This window comes from Budorcas taxicolor, chromosome 18, assembly GCF_023091745.1.
Source record: "Budorcas taxicolor isolate Tak-1 chromosome 18, Takin1.1, whole genome shotgun sequence".
In the NCBI taxonomy this organism is placed as follows: domain Eukaryota; kingdom Metazoa; phylum Chordata; class Mammalia; order Artiodactyla; family Bovidae; genus Budorcas; species Budorcas taxicolor.
The window spans coordinates 19,558,756-19,579,685 of record NC_068927.1 but is presented as its reverse complement, the minus strand read 5'-3'; positions in this window follow the sequence as shown (position 1 = coordinate 19,579,685).

The window sequence follows — 20,930 nt, the reverse complement described above, 5'->3', positions numbered from 1 at the left end:
TCTGACTTACTTCACTCCGTGGGACAGACTGATTTTTAATTGCATTTTCCCAGCAGAGACAGGGCGTTGAGATGGGGGGCAGGGTGGGCCAGTCCCGGGCACATTCCCAGCATCCCCCATTTAGTGGGGCTCGCTTACCTTGCAGGGCTGGAGTTCTCAGTAGACCCGTGGATGGGGTCAGCGTGAGGAGGAAACCGTGGCGCAAAGCTTCACTGGCTTGGTCCTGACCTCCAGGCCCTGTGGAAGCGCATCTGCCTCTGCAGCCCTCACCCGGGCCCACTCCCTGCGCCGTTCGCTCGCTCCCGCCTCACTGGCCACGCTGACCTCGCTGCCCTCCTGCTCATCCACTCCAGGCCTTGCATGTTAGCGGTTCCCCTCCATGCAAAACACAACTCCTAGATCTTTGCATGGCTCACCGCTTGCTATCCTTTAGATGTTGCTTCCAGTGACACAGAAAACCTGCTCTGTACAATGTCAAGTTCACCCTTCAGAGGCATCCCCTCACTTTACTCTCATGCTCTCAACGTTTCATTAACATGCATTCAGCAAGCATCTCTCTCCCTCTCTGAGACGTGCTTGGGACCCATCTGTTTGTTCACTGTGGTTTGCCTGGTGCCTAGCTCTGTGTGGGTATCTAAATATTTATGGAACAACGAGGCAGACCTTCTCCTTACCGACCCGCAAATGCTCTTTCAGCCCCACGGGTCTGGTGGAAAACCTCTCCTAGCCTCGTCGGGGACACACCCCTCCGAGGACTTCGCTGTTGACAATGGTACCTTCTTGAAGTCACCTCCATTTCCACGCTGGCCCAGTGGGGCCAGGATAACGAAGCTGCTTTAGCATAAATAATTTGCTTCCGAGGTGTAAGAAATAGGGAATATTTTTAGAAGGCCTGCCCTCCTAGGGGAAGTAAATGACTTATGAAAACGGGATTTTTCAAAGTGGCCTTCAAGAGAAAAGGGAGCCGTGTGTGATGGCCAAAACGGAATTCTATGAATTAGTGCGATTCATTATTCTGGCCGTGTGCACACAGACACACACACACACACAGGCACACACACTCACTCGCTCACTCACTTTTCCTCCCTGCCTTCCATTTCATGGTCTTAGCTCGAATCTGAAATAAAACCACCGCAGCCCTCCTCCCCTGGCCCTCAGCGGCGGCCTGTCTGATTGGATCCCTCCCACAGCCCTGAAGACCGGAGCTTCAAGGAGGAAGCTGTCGGGGACACGCTGAGCCCTCGCCTCTTAAAGTGCGCGCCGTAAGTTACCTTGAAATGTTATTTTATTTTATTTTTTTAAAGTATTTTAGGTTCAACAGACACTTGGGTTCCTGTTAACAACTCATTTAAGGAGAAAGTGGGGGGAAGGCATTCAGATCAAGGCTCCTTTGACAACACGAACCTCCTTACTTTGAATCCTTACACTGGGGATCGGATGAAAGATCTCGTGGAAGCGCAGATGGGCAGGCGCGGGTGAGAAAGGACAGATGTTAGCCGCAACAGAGACGCAGGCATCTTGGGACGGTCTTTGTCTGCCCAGTAATGGAGAATAGATTTTGGAGGGAGGGGGCGAGTGGGAGACCCAGAAAACCAAGATACAAAAGCCCCCACTTTTGTGGCCATTGTATTTCCACTGGAGTCTTGATCTATGGAAGACGTACTGTTTGGGGAACTAATAAGGCAACCAGCTCGTTTGAAGATGCACGTCTGAAAACCAAGGTCTGGAGGAGTCATCCATTGCTGACTCCTTGGGTTCTTTCTTCCATTGTCTACAAAATCTGGCCTCCAAGGAGGCATGGATCTGTCTGCCCATCACTCCTGAAGCCCCAGACAACCGGCTCTGGACTCCTTGTCTGGAAGATCATGGTAGCTTTCCACTGTGCACAGGCTCAACTGCCAAATCCCAGGCTGGTCCTCCATGAAGTGAGTTGGGGGCACTCTGCATTACTCCCCAGTCCCCACGCCTACCATGACCTCCTCTCCCATCACACCCACGTCCTCGCCCGTCCCACTTCATTCTTCCCTCTTCCATGGAAGGCCCCCTTCTCTGAGCAGTCTCTTCTCTCCCTGGATGTCCAAAGTCTACACGTCCTGGCAGACCTGACTCCCAAGAGCCTCCTGAGACTAGCCCATCCTCACTGAACTCCTTGGTGAGTTCTCACACACTGATTCCAAATGCATTCGACCCACCTCACTGACTGTCATTCTAGTCTACTCTCCCCAAAGGATTGTCAGCTTCCTTGGGTTAAGGATTCGGCCCCGTAGGTGGCAGCACAAGGCATAGGACATACAGAGTGGGCCCAAGAAGTGCTGGGCTCTTGTAAACTGTGAGAAGTGGCCAGGTTGTGGGCAGGAGAATGCAGCTTCACCACCTTCTCCTGGGGCTCTTCCATTCCTGAGGCTGGGGAACAGGACTCAAAAGGAGCTGCCACCCTCTGCCAACTGCTGTCCCCGAGGACTGATGATCCCTGGGGCCAGGCTAAAACTCTCAGCTGCTCAACGTTGTCTCACCTCTTTCTGTTCTATGACAGTTCACTCCATCGGTAAAGAATTGTTAAGTGGCCCACAATGTGCCAGGCACTGGTGGCTAATGCCAAACACTGTTCCCCATTCTCTTAGGATTTACCAAAGACAGGCTTGATTACAGTTGTGATAAATGCAGGGAAGGGTAGGTGAAGGCTGCTCCAGGAGTACTCTGATGGACCTAAAATTGCTTCTCAGTGTGAGCCAGCTGTGCAGCTGTGGAGGACATTGAAAGCCCTGAGTTGTCTTGATGGACCTGTTGATAGGATGCTCAGAGTAGTGAACTGACGGAAGGTCAGTTCTCACTGAGGGTCTCTGGTGAGGCCAGTACTCTGAGAACATATGGACAGAAGCAGGGCTTGTTATGAATGTGGAGGCAATCAGACTGAGGCCAGAGAGGCTCCGATGTTCTCTGATGCCAAGTGCTGTCTCCTCTGTGAAATGAGGCCCTTCTCCCAAGTGCCATGTCCTTCAAAGCCTCACTAACGTCACCCTAGTGGTAATCGATCACTCCCTCTCTGTATCTATCTCACTTCCTTGATTTTTCTGTTAATGAAACTAGTGAGCTGCCTTGTATCATGGCTTCTTCTGCAAATGTTCATCCACTCTACCTCATGGTGAACTTTAGGAGAATTGGAATTACATTCAGTTCTCTGGGTAATAAGAATCCTAGGTGAGGGCATAAACCAGGTACAAGCTTCTGGCATGCCTGCTATCACCTCCTAATTCAGTGGCCATGACAGACATTATTAATCAATCTTAATTAATTTCATTTAATCTCATTTATGGGCTTCTCTGGTAGCTCAGCTGGCAAAGAATCCACCTGCAATGCAGGAGATCCCAGTTCGATTCCTGGGTCGGGAAGATCCGCTGGAGAAGGGATAGGGTACCCACTCCAGTATTCTTGCCTGTATAATTCCATGAACAGAGAAGCCTGGCAGATTACAGTCCATGGGGTTGCAAAGAGTCAGTCAGACCCAACTGAGCGACTTGCAGTTTCACTTTCAATCTCATTTCTGCTATACTTAAGCAGGATTTAAAAGCACCTTCTCAGAAGCATCTTCTCTGATCACCCTCCAAAGGAGGTAATCCCTTCCCCAATTGTTTTCTATGAATAAACCCATTCTTTACAATGCTTGTCACACTTAGCCATTATGTATTTTTAACTTACTTAATGCCTGTTTCCCCAACTAACCTAAGCTCCATGCAGTGGGATTATGTCTGGTTTTGCTCACCACAGAATCTCACAGCTGAGCAATCTTTGTCACATAGGAACAGCCGAGTAAATGTTTGCGGCAAGTTGACTGAATACTTTAGGCCATGAATGATTTATTAAAGAGAGAACCCAGGCTTCCTCATCAAAACGTGTGTGTGCGCGCATGCGCTCAGTCATGCCCGACTCTTTGTGATCCCATGGGGTGTAGCCCACCAGGTACCTCTGTCCATGGATTTCCCCGGCAAGAATTCTGAAATGGGTTGTCATTTCCTTCTCCAGGGGATTTCTTTCCAACCCAGGCATCGAAATCTTGCATTGGCAGGTGGATTTTTTACCGACTGCGCCACTTGGGAAGCGCCCCCTTGTCAAAAAACTTGGGATGAATCCCGACTCTGCAACTTCCTAACCAGGTGCACTTGGCCAGTCCTGCCTTTCTCCAGGCCAGGGCTCAGACTGGCTAAGAGTTTAAGCTGTTAAGGCCTAAACCTGCCATCTTAGGGGTTTCCTGCAGATCTGGGACAAATCCTGTCCCTTTGGGCTTGGTAACCATGGGAATTTGATCTTGAACCTGAGTGTTGGTTTACTTTGGACCTAGTGGGCTGGTGGTCAGTGTGGGCTCAGGAGATGTGTCCTGGGGGCCGGGAGCAGAGTTGCAGCCCTACCCTCCCACTTGGGTCCGTGGTGAGACCCCCTGCAACTCCTGGGACCCTGTGGGGTGGGGCCCTCGGCTCCCAAGGACTGGGCTCTGCTGGCACGAAGCATGGACTTGACTCTGGCCCTTGATTATTGAGGATGTGGTAGTGCCATTCTGCCTGGATCCTAATTTCCTCTCTTCCTCTTCCTCCATCTCCCTTCTACCAAGGTGGGGGTGGTGAGAAGGGTGCTGTGAACCCCACTTTGTTGCTTCTATGGCTGGGGCCAGATGGCTCCCTCCACCCTGGAGATGTGAGTCCTACCCCCCCGGAGCCCGTTTCTCTGCAGACTCACCCTGCTCTGACCACTGAAGCCTGCTGAATGCGTCCTGGGGGAGGCGGGTGCCTTAGGCAAAGCAGGTCCCCTGGCCCTGCAGCCGGTGGGAATTTGCGTGTGTTTCTGGCGGGCGGAGTGGGGGATCGGGGATGGCCCTGTGGATTGGTAGGGCCCTGACTGGCTGCCCGCAACCCCAGTCGCCTCAGCTGGGGTGGAGGGCAGTGGCCATCAGGAGTCCAGTCTTTCTTCCGGAATGGCAGGCCCATGATCTCTCCCCCTGGGGGACCAGTTAGCTGGGGGAAAGTGTGTCCTTCCAGCAGAGAAACCAAGCAGAAAGCCCAGGCAGACTGGAAGCAGGCAGCCCTTGGGTCGTTTCAAAGGCTTTCTCTTCAGCAGAGCTGACTCCACCCTCCTGCTTTTGCCTGGCTTGCCCTTCCTCCCATCTCTGCCCGGTGAGCTTCTACTTACGCTCGAGATCCAATTCACATGTCACCTCCTCAGAGAGCCTCCTGTGACTCCTCCAGCCGAGGTTACTTGCTGCTTCTCTGGGTTCCTACCCTCTTCATTCCTCTTCCATTAGGGGCGGGGGGTGCCCTCAGCTGAGTAGTTACTAATCAGCTCTGACGTCTTACCTTCTGCCTCTAGACAGCGAGCTCCAAGGACATCATCCTTGTGTGAGCATCTGTTCTTTCTGCTTATCTTACCTCCTAGTGCGGTGCTTGCAGCAACCAGTCCCCGTGATGTCCTCTGTGACTCTCGACTCCCGACCACGGGTGGTCCCCTCCCACAGTGAATAAGGCAGAGCTGTGTGACCAACAGATGTTGCGTTAGTGATGGTGTGTGTGGCTTCAGAGGTGGAAGCATCAAGGGCAGGATGCTCCTGCCTTGCTCAGAGGTAGTTGGCACCATGTCATCAGGATAGATGAGCGGCTCTAGGGAGAGAGACCAGCATGGAGAGGAACTGGGGCCTCCTCCCCACCACCAGCACTCACCAGCCATCCATGTGAGTGAGCCACCTGGGCAGCAGGTCCTCAGCCCCGGCCACGCCTTCAGATGACCTCAGCTGACTGACAGCTTGACTGCAACCTCAGGAGCCATGCCAGCCACGCTGCTCCCTGATTGCTGACCCACAGAAACGGTGAGACAATCCATGTTAATTATTGTTGGAGGAAAACCCTTCCCCAGCAACAGATGACTGATAAGGCCCCCAGAGGAGAAGGCAATAGCAGCCCACTCCAGTACTCTTGCCTGGAAAATCCCATGGACGGAGGAGCCTGGTGGACTGCAGTCCATGGGGTCGCTAAGAGTCGGACATGACTGAGCAACTTCACTTTCACTTTTCACTTTTATGCATTGGAGAAGGAAATGGCAACCCACTCCAGTGTTCTTGCCTGGAGAATCCCAGAGACATGGGAGCCTGATGGGCTGCCGTCTATGGGGTCGCACAGAGTCGGACGCAACTGAAGTGACTTAGTGGCAGCAAGGCCCCCAGATCCCCTGGGGGAACTACCTTCCCCCTTCTCCGCTGTGTGTGGACTTGGTGGAACCGTCTGTGAGGATGTTCCATCTTCCCTGGACCAAGGGATGCGGACCTGACCTTGGAGAGGACAATCAGACCCTCTCCCTGAAATCTGTCTGTCAGACAGAGATACCAGATCAGGAAGTGGTTAGGGTGATCCTAGAAACCACTTGATATCACCCACCCCCACATACACACATGCTTTTTGTGAGTGTGCCAGAGTTGGTTACTGGCAATCAAATAACCTGGACTGGCACAGCTACCTTGCAGTCATCAACCCCTGCCCACCATGCTGAGATCACACACCATTCAATAAGAGTTCAACCACTGTGTGTCGGATAAACAAAAACCCGGACATGTGAATGCTCTCAGGGCTATCTATGGTGAGTTTAATTTGTGTTTTGTTTGCGCTCTTGGAGAAGTTAAAAGCCTGAGAATTCTATGTGCTCGGCTCTCCGCATTTCTCCCTCCACACCTTCCTGGAGGAGACAAGCTCTGGGTCACCTGTGCCCAGGCCGGGAGCAGCAGGTGTCTGCAATTCAGTGGCCCGCCTGCCTTGGCCTGGAAGCCTGGGCTCTTTGAGGTGAGTTCTGGGGTGACAAGAAAGCACAGGCAGGAAAAGAGGCCCAGCCCAGCCTTGACGGCCAGCACGGCCAAGATGCACAGGTACCTTAGTTGCTGTCAGCAGCTTGGAGGTGCCAAGCCCCTTCTGGGAGAGCCAGCAGTGCGGCCCATCTCAGGAGGCAGGACCGTGGCCATGGGGCCTCCCAGCGGAAATCCTGGAGCCCGCTCGGTGCAGAGCCAGTGCAGCTGCCCACCTGCAGGGCACCTGGAGGCGTTGTGGGCTGTGACCCCTATAACTCAGCAGTGACTAGTGTAGATTGCCCCCAATCTGCACCTGTACTGCTCTAGGTAACGTCTGGGCTCCTGGGGGTGTGAGAGAGGAAGCCCCACCCATGACTGAAATGGAATTTCCCACCAGACCAGCAAGGCAGAGGCACAAAACTTAATCCACAAAATGAATTCATAGTAACTGAGGAAAATGTTCCATTTTTTTTTGCACCTCTGTTTGTGGAATAAGACTCAAAGCTACTAGAATGTCAGCTCCGTGGTGGAGGGAACTTTCCTTTTTTAAAATTTATTACTGTATTACAGGGTCTGGTACGCTGCCCGACACACAGTAGGTGCTCAGTAAGTATTAAGGTATAAAGGCACAGGTAGAAAATAAATTAGTGGGCCGCCCACTAAGTGCTCTGCTTCCTCGCTGGCATTAGTGATAAAGAACCTGCCTGCCAGTGTAGGAGATGTGAGAGATACGGGTTTGATCCCTGGCTTGGGAAGCTCCCCTGGAGGAGGGCATGGCAACCCACTCCAGCATTCTTGCCTGGAGAATCCCGTGGACAGAGAAGCTTGGAGGGTTACAGAGAAGCCTAGCGGGTCACACAGAGTTGGACATGGCTAAAGTGACTTAGCACACAGCAGGCACCACTATGTGTGAGAGACTTATGGAAACTCCCCCGAGCTTCTTTCCACGACAAGCCTAGAAACCTGGTATTCTCAGCCACATTTTCTCTTCTTTCCTTTCTTTCCTTCCCTCCTTCCTTGCTTTCTGCCTCCTCCCCTCCCCGCTCCCTCTTTCCTTCCTAACCCCATTCCAGCTGTCCCAATGCACTGATACATGTTCTTACAGTGCACTGTTTATATATATATATATCTCTAGTTTATATGATGGTTAGTGTGTCACGTCTCATCCCATTTCCCACCTTTCCCCCCACCACATTTTGCCATTCACCATCCCTCGTGTGGAAGGCCTCTAGTGCCCAGCTACCCTATCAACACTGAGTGAACATCCTCCAGCGTGTCTCCAGTGAGAGAATTTGGGGACGTACACCCGGGTGCAGAATTGCTGGTCACTGCAACGTCTGGGTGTAACTTCACCAGGACGGGTGGCAATGATCTACTACCTACGTCAAGGTTTGAGGCTTCTTTCATTTCCATATCTGGACCATCCTTGGCATTCCGTGGCTAAGTAGTATTTTCTTGTCTCATTAGGTATAGAGTAATCCCTCATTGCTGCTTTAAATTGCATTTCCTTGCCTTCACCTGGGGGGCAGGGAAGAATGGCAGCTTCAGAGAAGTGACATGCCCAGGGGCTCTCAGCTGGTGTGAGAGCAGCTGGGCTTCACCCGCCCACTCTGGGCTCAAGCTGGAGACACGGTCCAGCGGCCCTCGTGTGGGCTGAGGGCTCTATCCGCAGCCGGTCACACTTGAGCAGATGCGCGTCTTCCGCTGTGATCGAGCCCCACCTGGTGGGGCTGAGCGGGAACTGCCTCTGTGGAGGGGGCGAGAGAGGACGGGAGGGGAGGGCACCTGAACTGATCACTTTTCAGGCTCTCCTTGATTTCTGTTTTTAAATTTTCAAAACTGAGATCTAATTGACACACACTGTTACATCAGTTTTAGATGTACAACATAAACTTTTCTTGTGATGAGAATTTTCAAGATCAACTCCCAAATACACAGTACCCCATCATCAACCATAGTCACCATGCTGTACACCAATCCCTGAGACTTATGTATCTCATGACTGGAAGTTTGAACCCCTGCCACTTTCACCTTGCAGGTGAAGAGAAGCTGAACTGTGTCTATTTTGAGGCTTCTATTGTTTTTAGCAAATAAAACTAGAACTCTCACAAAAACAATTAGTATACCTTTTCTTAAAGGGACTTTCAATAAAATACACTATACCAGCATAAGTTATGACCAACCTAGACAGCATATTAAAAATCAGACACATTACTTTGCCAACAAAGGTCCGTCTAGTCAAGACTATGGTTTTTCCAGTAGTCATGTATGGATGTGAGAGTTGGACTATAAAGCTGAGCACCGAAGAATTGATGCTTTTGAACTGGGGTTCGAGAAGACTCTTGAGAGTCCCTTGGACTGCAAGATCAGACCAGTCCATCCTAAAGGAGATCAGTCCCGAGTGTTCATTGGAAGGACTGATGTTGAAGCTGAAACTCCAATACTTTGCCACCTGATGCGAAGAGCTGACTTATTGGAAAAGACCCTGATGTTGCGAAAGACTGAGGGCAGGAGGAGAAGGGGACGACAGAGGCTGAGATGGTTGGATGGCATCACCGACTCAATGGACATGAGTTTGACTAAGCTCCAGGAGTTGGTGATGGACAGGGAGGCCTGGCATGCCACAGTCGCAAAGAGTTGGACACGACTTAGTGGCTGAACTGAACTGAACTGAACTGAGCATAATGGACACAGATACCAAAGGTACAGCTCAGTGAATTTTCACCAGTGAACACTTGTGTAACAAATGCTCAAGGTACCCCTTCCAGCCCCTCCTGCCACCATCTGACTCCTAATGCTGGAGATTCTAGATTCCTTTGCTGGATTGACTGCTGTATACTTGGAATTAGACAGCTGTTCCTTTTTCTGTCTTGCTATTTTTGCACAATATTGTGTGTGGATCATGCATCCATCTTCTGTACAGTATTCCATTATATGAATATACCACAAGTTAGCTTTCTCACTGTTGATGGATATTTGGGCTGATTTGAGAATTTGGCTCTTTTGAATAAAGCTGCTATGGACATTCTACCACAGATTTTTGTTGCAGCTAGGCATACAGTTCTATTATGTACGTGTCTAGGAAAGGAAACTGGAGAAGGAAATGGAACCCACTCCAGTGTTCTTGCCTGGAAAATCCCATGGACAGAGGAGCCAGGCAGTCTACAGTCCACAGGGTCGCAAAGAGTTGGACACGACTGAGCCAGTTCACTATATATAGGAATGAAAACACTGCAGCATGGGGAAGGTGTACACTCGACTTTCATAGACACTGCCAGTTTTCCAAAGTGGTTGTGCCAAGTTCCCATCCCAGTGGCTGTGTGAGTATAGCTTGCTTTGCATTCTCCCCTACCCTTGGTATTGTCCTGTATTTAGCCATTCTGGTTGGTGTTAGTGGTACTGCTTAGCATTTTTATTTTTTTAAGTCATTATCATTGTTATTTGTTTGGCTGCCCTGGGCCTTTATTGTGGCACGCGGGCTCTTTGTTGCAACCCTTGAACTTTTTCTGGTTGTGGTGCACGGGCTTCTCTCGTCGCAGAGCAGGGCTCTAGGGCATGCAGGCTCAGCAGCTGTGGCACACAGACTCTAGAACGCGTGATGCCTAGTCTTTTTCATTCGCAGTCCTGATGACTAATGAGATTTCTTATGTTTACTGGCCACTTGACTAATCTCTTCGGTAAATTGTCTTTTGGCTACTTTTCTGTTGAGTTGTCTCCATTTTTCTTACGAAATATAGGACTTAACCCATGTCATCTGGATATGAGCACATTTTTAGAAATATTTTCTCCCACTTGGGTCACTTGCCTTTCCACTCTCAGTGATGTCTTCTAATGAGCAGAAATCCTGGCTTTTACTGTAATATAATTTATTAATATCTTCTCTTACTATTAGGGCTTATTGTGTTGTATTAATTTTTTTTTTTTTTTTTTGCCTATGCCAAGGTCATGGAGATTGTCTTCTGGTTCTTCTAAAAGCTTTCACAATCTGCACCCATCTGGAACTGATTTTTGCATCTGGTGGGAGGCAGAGGGTCAATATTTTTTCCATATGGATATCTAATTGACCAGCCTGATTTATGGGAAAGATCCCCACTGCATGGCAATGTCACCTTTGTCATAAACCAGGGGATGGTACCTGTGTGAATCAGTTCCTGGTGTATATGCCTGTTTCTTTCAGAAAATACTGTGTCATGGTCCCATGCATGAGGTCATTTCAGAGTTTATAAACTGTTAGAATACAGCGTGCAGCAGGTGGGATCGTCTGGCTTGAGCCTGCTGACAAGCATTACCTTTTCTTTGTTATCTTGGGGTTGACTGGGGCTTATTTGACCAGAAAGTCAGGAACCTGACTCAGTGCTCCCTGTAAGGTTCCTGAACCCCCAGAGGAACACTCATGGGTCCCTAGAAGCTGGGGTGAGGCAAAGTCTCTTCCCATTTTCCCATCCATGCTGGACCCCAGGGAAGCCTACACCCAGCCATGCAGGGGCACCTGGGGTCTGAGACGTGGGGTTCCCATAAGGACTCCCCACCTGAGGGGCTAGGAGCACCAATCAGCCCCTTGAGGATGTGGCATTCCTCTCAGCAGGGGCTGGAGCTGCCCTCCTGCTAAGATTACTTTACTTTGTTCAAAGGGGTTGCATGTTGATAAGAAAATCCAGCAACCAGGGCCTGGGGGTGGGGTGGTGGGGGACCATCTCTTGGAGGCCCTGGCTCTCTGAGTATCTCAGAGAGTAGCAGCTCTGGTCCTGAGGCCACCAACCTGGGGCCCAAGCTCTGGGACGTCCTCTGGGCCGTGATGGGCAGTGTGGGCAGCAGGGTGTGGTGGGAAGGCTGGGTCAGGGAGAGGTCGGGGTGTGGGTATCACAGCTCTCTCATGAGCTCAGGGGGCTCTAGCTGAACACCCCACCCCTCTCTAGGCCTCTAACTCCTCATTTTGGTCTCTCTGTGTCATGGGTTGCATTGTGTCCCCAAAAGGATATGTTGACGTCCCAACCCCCTGGAACCTAGGAATGTTACCCATTCGGAAACAAGGTCTTTGCAGATATAATCAGAAAAGATGAGGCCATAGCTGGGCCCTGATTTAATCTGGTTGGTGTCCTTCTAGGAAGAACAGACACATACAGAGAAGACAGGCATGTGAAGATGAGGACAGAGATTGGAGTGATGCTTCCACGTGCTCAGGAACACCTGGGACCACCAGAGGCTGGAGGAGGAGGGGAAAGACCCTTCTCCAGAGGCTACAGAAGGAAACTGGCCCTGCTGACACCTTGATCTGGAACTTTTATCCTCCAAAACTCTGAGAAAACAAAGGTCAGTTGTTCTCAGCCAGCCACTCTGTGGTCTTCTTACAGCAACCCTAGGAAACAAATGCAGCCTGTGTCTGGGCTGGCTCTGCCCACCTGTCCATCATCACATCACTCTCCTGGTGAACACCTGTCAGTTCAGTTCAGTCGCTCAGTTGTGTCCCACTCTTTGCGACCCCATGGACTGCAGCACGCAAGGCTTCCCTGTGTATTACCACCTCCCAGAGATTGCTCAGACTTGTGCCCATCGAGCTGGTGATGCCATCCAACCATCTTATCCTCTGTCATCCCTTTCTCTTCCTGCCTTCAATCTTTCCCAGCATCAGGGTCTTTTCCAATGAGTCAGTTTTTCACATCGGGTGGTCAAAGTATTAGAGCTTCAGCTTTAGCATTAGTCCTTGCAATGAATATTAAGGACTGATTCCCTTTAGGATGGATTGGTTTGATCTCCTTACAGTTCAAGGGACTCTCAAGAGTCTTCTCCAACACCACAGTTCAAAAGCATCAGTTCTTTGGTGCTCAGCTTTCTTTATAGTCCAACTCTCACATCCATACGTGACTACTGGAAAAAACCATAACTTTGACTAGACGGACCTTTGCAAGCAAAGTAATGTTTGCTTTTTAATATGCTGTCTAGTTTTGTCATAGCTTATCATCCAAAAAGCAAGCATCTTTTAATTTCATGGCTACAGTCACCATCTCCAGTGATTTTGGAGCCCAAGAAAATAAAGTCTATTAATGTCCATTGTTCCCCCATCTACTTGCCATGAAATGATGGGACCAGATGCCATGATCTTAGTTTTTTGAATATAGAGCTTTAAACCAGCTTTTTCTCTCTCCTCTTTCACTTTCGTTAAAAGGCTCTTCAGTTCCTCTTCACTTTCTGCCATAAGGGTGGTATTATCTGCATATCTGAGGTTATAGATATTTCTCCTGGCAATCTTGATTCCAGCTTGTGCTTCATCCAGCCCAGCATTTCACATGATGAACTCTACATATAAGTTAAATAAGCAGGGAAACAATATACAGCCTTGACGTGCTCCTTACCCCATTTGCAACCAGTCCATTGTTCCATGTCCAGTTCTAACTGTTGCTTCTTGACCTGCATACAGATTTCTCAGGATGCAGGTCAGATGGTCTGATATTCCCATCTCTTGAAGAATTTTCAACATTTTGTTGTGATCCACATGGTCAAAGGCTTTGACGCAGTCAATAAAGCAGAAATAGATGTTTTTCTGGAACTCTCTTGCTTTTTCTATGATCCAATGGATGTTGGTAACTTGATCTCTGGTTCATCTGCCTTTTTAAAATCCAGCTTGAACATCTGGAGGTTCTTGGTTCATGTGCTGTTGAATACTTGCTTAGAGAATTTTGAGCATTACTTTGCTAGTGTGTGAGGTGAGTGCAATTTTGCGGTAGTTTGAGCACTCTTTGGCAGTGCCTTTCTTTGGGATTGGAATGAAAACTAACCTTTTCCAGTCCTGTGGCCACTACTGAGTTTTCCAAATGTGCTGGCATATTGAGTTTAGCACTTTCACAGCATCATCTTTTAGGACTTGAAATAGCTCAGCTGGAATTCCATCACCTTCACTAGCTTTGTTTGTAGTAATGCTTCCTAATGCCCACTTCACTTCGGACCCCAGGATATCTGGCTCTAGGTGAGTGATCACACCGTCATGGTTAACTGGGTCATGAAGATCTTTTTTGTATAGTTCTTCTGTGTATTCTTGCCACTTCTTCTTAATATCTTCTGCTTCTGTTCCATACCATTTCTGTCCTTTATTGTGCCCATCTTTGCATGAAAGTTTCCCTTGGGATCTCTAATTTTCTAGAAGAGATCTCTAGTCTTTCCCTTTTTATTGTTTTCCTGTATTTCTTTGCATAGATCACTGAGAAAGGCTTTCTTATCTTTCCTTTCTATTCTTTGGAACTCTGCATTCAAATGGGTATATCTTTCCTTTTCTCCTTTGACTTTAGCCTCTCTTTTTTCTCAGCTATTTGTAAGGCCTCTTCAACCATTTTGCCTTTTTGCATTTCTTCTTCTTGGGGATTGTCTTGATCACTGCTTCCTGTACAGTGTCATGAATCTCTGTCCATAGTTCTTCAGGCACTCTGTCAATCAGATCTAACCCCTTGAATCTATTTGTCACTTCTACTGTATAATCAATCATAAGGGGTTTGATTTAGGTCATACCTGAATTGTCTAGTGGTTTTCCCTACTTTCTCCAATTTGAGTCTGAATTTTGCAATAAGGAGTTCATGATCTGAGCCACAGTCAGCCCCTGGTCTTGTGTTTGCATAGAACTTCTCCATCTTCTGCTGGGAAGAATATAATCAATCTGATTTTGGTGTTGACCATCTGGTGATCTCCATGTGTAGAGTCATCTCTTATGTTGTTGGAAGGGGGTATTTGCTATAACCAGTGTGTTCTCTTGGCAAAACTCTGTTAGCCTTTGCCCTGCTTCATGTTGTACGCCAAGGCCAAATTTGCCTGTTACTCCAGGTATGTCTTGACTTCCTACTTTTCATTGCAGCCCCCTATAATGAAAAGGACATCTTTTTTAGTTAGTTCTAGAAGGCCTTGTAGGTCATCATAGAACCATTGAACCATTGGCCAGGGGTCATCCTTGACTCCTCTCCCTCATGCCTGCATCTAACTCAGTGACAAATTCTATCAACTCTGCCTCCAAAGTGTATTTCGGTTCTCAGTTCTTTGCTTCCACCATGATGACCGTATTTTAAGACTGCAACTGCTCTTTCTTGAACTACATGACAGCTTCCTGTGGTAGGTTGATTGCAAAAAAGTGGCTATAATCCTTTATTCCCCTCTCTGTGCAGACCCTTGGCAATATGACTTTGCAGTGCCCTCCTTCAACAGGCAGAGTCTCCTTCTCCACCGCGAGCTCTGAGCTGACCTTGGAACTTGCTTTGGCCACTGAGAACTACGTGAGGTGACGGTATGGTGAGCGTGCCAGTTTTGAACCTAGATCTCGGGAGACTTTGTGCACTTCCTGGAACACTGCCACCACCATCACTTTACTTTACATTATCACACTTTACTTCCATCACCAGTCACATCCAAAACTGAGGGTTGGTTTCGTTTCGGCTCTGTCTGCACAAGCCCAGGCTAGTCTGTTAGAGGATGATGTGCACAGAGCAGGAACTAGACATCCCAGTCAAGGCCACTGTAGACCAGCCAATCCTCAGTGAAATCACTAGCTAACCCACCAACACATGAGCCCAGCCTAGATAGGCCAAGCCTGGCCCGGATCAGAATGGTTCAATTGGCCAGTCAACTCATCAAGAATTACGTTCTTTAAGTCAGCAGCCCCCAACCTTTTTGGCCCCAGGGACCAGTTTCATGGAAGACAATTTTTTTTTCCCCCACAGATTGAGTGAGGGTGGGAGATGGTCTGGGGATGATTCGAGCACTTCGCATTTATTGTGCGCTTTATCTCTATTACTGTTATTACATCAGTTCTACCTCAAAGTATCAGGCATTAGATACTGGAGATTGGAGACCTTTGCGCTAAACCACGTTTTGAGTAATTTGTTATGCAGCCGTAGCTAACTGATACACCTCCTTAACTAGTCACCAGGCTCTCCCTTCCCCTCTCACAATGTTTTCTCCTCTCAGAAACCAGAGTGATCTCTCCTCTATCACCCTCCAGTGATTTCTTGTTGCAATTGAATGAACTCCAAACTCTAGACTTCAGACTCTGCTTGTTACGGCTTGACTGATTCCCTCCTCTCCTTCCTCATTCTCCTTCAGTCACAGTGACCATTCTCTCAGTCCCATCAATGTGCCTTTGGTCTTGCTGTCCCCTCTGCTGGAGCAGACCCTCCTATATCTGCACATGGCTGCCTCCTCCACAGCCATGTATTAACTCAAATATTTCCTTGGAGAGGCCAATCTAGCTAAAGATATCCTTCCTCCCCATCCTTTGCCCAGTTCTTTACTTCCATTGTACCCTTTTTATTTTCTCATCAGTTGCTGAAATGTGTTGAGGGACATAGTAACTCCTTTAAGTAGAACATTCGCTTCCCTGGTGGCTCAGATGGTAAAGAATCTGCCTGCAGCACAGGAGATCCTGGCTCAATCCCTGGGTTGGGAAGATCCCCTGGAGGAGGGAATGGCTACCCGCTCCAGTAGTCTTGCCTGGAGAATTCCTGGCGGTCTACAGTCCCTGGGGTCACAAAGAGTTAGACATGACTGAGGGATAAACATGAGCAAGAGGCAACAGGAAAGCAGGAATGGTGTCCTTTTCTGTTTAATGCTCTATTCCCAGTAGTTATAGTTCCTGGCATATAATAAGTGCTCAATAAATATTTGCTAAATGAACAAGCCCAAGAGGGGAAAAAAAAACCACCTTTGTGGCATAGCTTACAAATCCTTTGTAAGCATAGGATTTCCTGCTACTGTTCTTGTCAGTTCTCTGCACCACGCAGACGACTACCTGCAGTTACTCCATCACGCTGCTCCTGACCTCAGAGCTTTCTGTACACACTGTTCCTTTGGCCTGCCCTTCCTTCCCAGACAAAAATAGTTGTGACCATTTCGTCATCATTGCATTAGAAGTTTCGCCCTTCAAGGAGCTTTTCTTAAAAATTTTGGTGTTAGCAGATGCAAACTATAATATATAGAGTGAATAAACAATAAAGTCCTACTGTATAACACAGGGAACTGTATTCAACATCCTGTGATCAAATGTAATGGAAAAGAATACTAAAGATGTATATATGTACATATAATTCTTGCTGTACAGCAGAAATTAACACAACATTGTAAATCAACTATTTGTTGCTGTTCAGTCCCTTAGTCATGTCTGACTCTCTGCGACTCCATGGACTGCAGCACACCAAGCTTCCCTGTCCTTCAGCATCTCCCAGAGTGATGCCATCCAACCATCTAGTCCTCTGTCATCCCGTTCTCCTCCCACCTTCAATCCTTCCCAGTATTGGGGTCTTTTCTAATGTGTCAGCTCTTTGCATCAGGTGGCCAAAATATTGGAGCTTTAGTTTCAGTATCAGTCCTTCTAATTTTAGTTCTTCTAAATTCAGGATTGATTTCCTTTAGGATTGACTGATTTGGTCTCCTGGCTGTCCAAGGGACTCTCAAGAGTCTTCTCCAACACAATTCAAAAGCATCAGTTCTTCAGCACCCAGCCTTCTTTATGGTCCAGCTCTCACATCCATACATGACTACTGGAAAAATGTAGCTTTGACTAGACGGATCTTTGGTGGCAAAGTAATGTTTCTGCTTTTTAATACACTGTCTAGATCTGTCAACTCTACTTCAATTTAAAAAGGAGGGATGGATTTCCCTGGTGGTCCAGGGGCTAAGACTCTGCACTTCCAATGCAGAGACTCTGAGTTTGATCCAGGGTCAAGGAACTAGATCCCACATGTGACAACTAAGCTTGTATATGTTGCAACTAAGGCCTGATACAGAAAATTGCATTTTAAAAAAGAAAGAAAGGAAAAGAAGAGAAGCTTTCCTGTGTCCCACTCCCAGCCATGGTGGGGCCCTCTTCCTCCAGGTCTCCCTAGGCACTCCACATGCTCAGTGCACTGCGCTGACTGACTGGCTACTCCTGCCTTCAGGACTGTATACTCCAGGCTGGCAGGACCTGCCCTTCTTAATGCCTGAGTTCCTGATCCATCCATAGGACCTGGTGGGATTCTGTAAATATGTGATAGATCAGAGGCAGATGAAGCAGGTGAGCTAAAGTTCTGCTCTTTCCTGGGTGGTATATCCAAACCTTTGAAGCGTCAGGGAGAATGTGGACTCTGGTGGATTGGAGGAGCTGGGTGATGCAGTGGAGATAGTTACTGGAGTGTTGGAATCACAAATGTGCTGCTATGAATCCCCTGACCACTCCATCAGGTGAGAGAGCTCCAGATTAGAAGTCAGAAGAGTGGCACCTCCCCTGGCTCCTTTGTGACACCAGAAAGGCTGGGCTTGCCCCTCCCTGAGCACCTCCCTGCATCTGGGCCTCCTAGTGAGTCATGGACAAAAAGCTGATATACAGCTCCAGCCCTGCAGAAGAGGGCCCAGCAGTCTCAGTGGACCACAAGGGGAATACAGAAAGCTTGCCATATTACACAATTGGTGAGAGGAGAGAAAATGAATGAATGAACGCAATCCATAGCCATCTTAGAGTCAGTCCTTCCTGAGTTCCAGAAAGGAACTCGGTCTTTGGCATCTTGTTCGAAAACAGGGCTAGACCCATCATCATCAATGCGCTTTAAGAGGGCTATGGAAAGGAAACTGGAGAAATAATCAAATGGAACTGTATGACAGAGAGCTGGAAAAAATGGTCATTGTCATATCACAGGCTGCTCTTATTGATGCATCTGACATTTAACTTCCCAGGGCCTTTCATCTGTTCATTTGTTCCTCAGCACACATCCTCCAGAATATGAATATTTGTCAGACAATGAAGACCAGCTTCTCCTCTCTTTCCACTGTGGCCCAAAGGAGAGAAAATAGGCTCACACTGCAGCAAGAGAGAGGCAGATTAGACAGGCAGAAGGACTTTCTGGAGGCCAGAACACTTGATGCAGGAAAACAGTTGGCAGTGCTTCATGCAGACCACTGAGTCGGCAGCACAAAGTGGATGTCTCTGAAGATGGTTGTGGGCTTTGGTTTTGAATGAAACAACACTGATAAAGTGCCTGACACTCAGTAATGTTCAGGAAATACCTTTCTTTCCCATTTTTGAAGAGCTGGTTCTCCCCAAGAACAGGTACTTACTGGAGAGAAACTATTACCTAATCATTTACAACTGGTTTCTTGACATTCTTGCTAGGGTGCAGTGCTCTGTGCATGTTTCTGACCTGCCTGCAAGCCTAAGGGTCTCTGCCTTCCCTTAGGAAGTCCCTTAGTGGGGACTTGAGTGGGTGCATGGCGGCAGGCAGGAGAATCGGAAGCCTCCAACTTTAATCTGATTCCCGAGGGCAATGACTCTCAGCGGAGAGAGCCACTCACTTCAGAGGGGTTGCTTTGTAGTTGTGAAGTGGGGCATGGAGATTTAAAAAGCATATGGTGGAGACTTCCCTGGTGGCCCAGTGGCTAAGGCTCCGCACTCCCCCAGCAGGGGACAGGGGATGTGAGTTCGATCCCTGGTTGGGGAACTAGATCCCACATGCTGCAACAGAGAGTGTGCATACTGCAGCTGAAAATACCATGCACTGCAGCTAAAAAAGGAAAAAAGAAAGGGCCCCACATGCTGCCATTGAAAGATTCTGCATGGTGCAACTAAGACCCAGCACAATCAAATAAGTAAGTAGACAAATAAGTATTTTTAAAGTAAATCCATATTTTAAATAAATAAAAAACATGGTGTAGGGGCGTGGTGGGATCCAAGCCCTTTTTGAATATGGAAGCAGAAAGTAAAGTGGGGCCTGGCTAGTGAGGCCCGTCTGGAGCACGGCCACATGTCACCCTCTGGGGTGCGCAAATAGCCCCTGGGGGCTGAGGGACCATTTAATTTTTGGACATACCACAAAGTCCAGGGGCTTGGAATCAGCATCCTAGACTCAGCACCAATCGGCCCCGTTTTCAGGACACCTTCTGAGGAAGCCAGGGCTGGGAGGGCTGAAGCTGCTCCTCGTCCACCTCAGGAACTGTGGGAACAGCACGTTTGCTGAGCTCTGTATGTCATTGTCTGTGCTTTTGCTTCACATGTAAACTCCCGTTTCCTCTTCTCAGGATCCTCCCTCAGCAGGTTCTGTCATTAGCCCCATTTGATAGATGAGGAAACAAAGGCCCAGAAAGGGAAGGTAATTTGCCAAAGTCACACAGCTAGTCAGTGTGGCCGTTGGAATTTGACCTTACTCGAAATGCTTGCAGGGATGTCAACTGGCATTTGCTCCACGGTGGGAAGGAAGTGGCTCTAAATCGTCCTGCAGGATTTGCCAGAGGCTCCATCACAGGAGAATGGGAGTTGAGGCGAGGACAGTCTTCCACCCCAGCCCTGCTGCTTCTTTCCTGTGTGACTCTGAGCCAGCCTTGCCCTCGGTGACTTCTTGGAGTAACCCATGTTTACCTGAACAGACTCCTCCCTCTTCCATTCTCCCAATCCACTCTCCACCCTGCACACCGGAGGACCAGCTTCCCACAGTCATGTCCCCCATGAGAGGTGGTGGGGATGGTTGGACAAGACCTGGAGTGTGTGTGTCCCTGACAGCCCCTTACCAGGTTGTCCCCTCTGAAATCCCTCTGGAGACTCTTGCTGTTGTTCAGCCACTAAGTTGTGCCTGATTCTTTGCGACTTCATGGATTGCAGCATGCCAGGCTTCCCCACCCTTCACTATCTCCCAGAGTTTGCTCAAACTCATGTCCATTGAATCGCTGATGTCATCCAATGACCTCATTCTCTATCACCCCCTTCTCTTCCTGCCTTCAATCTTTCCCAGCATCAGGGTCTTTTCCAATGAGTCAGCTCTTCACATCAGGTGGCAAAAGTATTGGAGCTTTAGCATCCGTCCTTACAAAGGATATTCAGGATTGATTGCCTTTAAGGGTTGGCTGGTATGGTCTCCTTGCAGTCCAGGGGACTCTCAAGAGTCTTCTCCAGCATCACAGTTCAAAAGTATCAATTATTTGGCACTCATCCTTCTTTATGGTCCAACTCTCACATTCATATATGACTACTGATAAACCTGTAGCTTTGGCTATATGAACGCATGTCAGCAAAGTAATGTCTCTACTTTTCAACATGCTGTCTAGATTTGTCATAGGTTTTCTTCCAAGGAGCAAGCGTCTTTTCATTTCATGGCTGCAGTCACTTGTCTGTAGTGATTTTGGA